Below are 2,500 nucleotides of genomic sequence, written 5' to 3'. Positions count from 1 at the left end.
AAAGAGAGAGAGAATTATTGGCGTGGCTGTGTGGTAAGAAGCTTACTTCCCAACCACATGGTTCTAGGTTCAGTCCCACTGCGTGGTATTTTGGGCAAGCATCTTCAACTATAACCTCAGGGCGACCAAAGCCCAGTGAGTGGATTTGGAAGACGGAAACTGATAGAAGCCCGCATATAAATATATGCATGTGTGTGTGTCCTTGTGTATGAGTCAGTCCCCACACCACTTGGAAACTAGTGTCGGTTTCTTTCCATCCCCGTAAGGTAGCTGCTTATCAAAAAACCCTATGGTATAAGTACAAAACTTTAAAAATCGAGTACTAAGGTCGGTTTGGTCAACTAAAACTCTCCTATGTGGTACTCCAGCATGGTCTCATTTCAACGACCAAAACAAGTAAAAAGATAAAACACATCACCACGAAATAAATAACACGACCACCATCAACACATCATTTAGGAAATGAGAACGAAAAGGTGTAGAAACATTAATGGAGCTAGGTACGTTATTGTTTGAAACTATATGCATAGGCCTATTAAAAAACAGGGAAATTCATTATTGAAAAAGCTTAAATTCGAACATAATTTCGTTTTTAATATAATGCACGCACATGCATGCATACAGACTCACAGAAACATGCTATATGATGTATATACATGTGTATGTTTATCTATATTACTTCATTAAACACAACTGTATATGATTCATGTATTTATAAATCATGTTTGTATGTATTTTCAGCTGCGTGTTTGTATTTTCGTGTGCAAGATTAATATATTTAGATACATACAATTTATTTACAAAACAGCGACTCTATACCTGATTTATAATTCAAAATATATTCACATTTTCAAATTATTGATTAACTATCATCCACTCGTTTCCTTCCACCGAAATGTTTTCTTTTTGTGTATGACGTTTCTGGCCGATAATTCGATATAAAAATTGAGGATAGCGCCAGCTCTCTCAAACACGTATAATCACATATATTCACAAATATGAAATCGCACGAAGACATATAGAAACATAAATGAAGCACTACACATGGTGAATAAATGATGTGTATCCACAAAGTCAGAAAAGTGACACACAAGTACTTACACACGTGCTACACACGTGCGTAGAACAGAGGCATAAATGTTTTATACATAAACACACATGCATATATGAGAGTGTACCCAAAAGAAACCGGAATGTTGCAATATTATTCTATCCACTTCTGAGGAATTTCAACCATGTTTCGTGGTCTGCTACCACAACAGCTCCTTTATAGGATCCAGTTAGCTCAATACATCATCAGGAGGAACCACGTCCGGTTTCGGCCCCTACTCCTCTACCGTTTTGACGTGGCGGTGCCCCTCCTTTCGGAGGTGTCTTCAGCTCTGGTGTTTGGGTGCGTGTCTTCTTTCACTGTTTGTGACTGTTCTAATTCAACTGTGGAATGTCCCTCGCTATGGTTGATGTTTACATTTTTATCGCCTTCAAAGTATTTTCCATTTGAAGCAATGCCTCGGCCCAAAGGCGTTTTCCACTGTTCGAAGCAGTGTTGGAACTCTTGCAACGTGATGCTTTTTAACGCCTCCGTCATTTCTTCTTCACCTCTTCCATATCTGCAAGACGTTTTCCTTTAAGGATTTTTTTTCATTTGGGGGAACAAAATAAAGTTGCAGGGAGCAAAATCTGGTGAATAGGGAGGGTGGGTTAGCGGGATCATGCCATTTTCTTACCACACAAATATACCAATGTTCCATTTTCTTTTGCAGTAGGCAACAAAAATCAATGGAATTATATTCCAACCAACAAAATCATCGTCACCGATCTTAAATAATTTAAACTGTTAACTCTATGTTAACAAATTCCACGTATGAAATATATATAATTTTTGCTGCCTTTAACAACACTTGCATAACTAATTTCCAATTTCTTTTTAAGAAATTATATATGGGCTGTAGTATTATTAATAATTTTTTCTTTCTGGTTAAGCTTACTATTGTCTATTGAAAAGTGATGTAATAGCTCCTTGTAGCAAATAATGTTCAATCGGCGAGAAACTGTAGTGGTGTGTTTCGTGTAACATTTTGAGCAACGAAGTTTACAATTTTCCCGTCTGCATAGAAATTTGTATGTTATGAAATGCATTGTGCAGCATTGTGCGTTATGTGTGGCATTGTAGCGTCGTGTTGATATTAATGTTTTCATTCTGGTTGTTGTAACGTATTTTTACTGTAAGCGGAATTTACATACATACGCTCTTTCTCTCTCTCACTCACCCTCTCTCTCTCTCACTCTCTCTCACTCTCTCTCACTCTCTCTCTCTCTATCTCTCTCTCTCTCACTCTCTCTCTCTCTCCCTCTTTCTCTCTCACACACACACACACACACACACACATGCATACATTCACACATACCTCTGCTGACCCACCAACAGGATGGTATTACGTTTCAGGGTCGATTACTGTCTGTTTACACCAAATTCTAGATGAAACTACATTCACCAAAG

The sequence above is a fragment of the Octopus bimaculoides genome, chromosome 4, assembly GCF_001194135.2.
Source record: "Octopus bimaculoides isolate UCB-OBI-ISO-001 chromosome 4, ASM119413v2, whole genome shotgun sequence".
Lineage (NCBI taxonomy): Eukaryota > Metazoa > Mollusca > Cephalopoda > Octopoda > Octopodidae > Octopus > Octopus bimaculoides.
Note: the sequence above shows the minus strand (reverse complement) of the source record.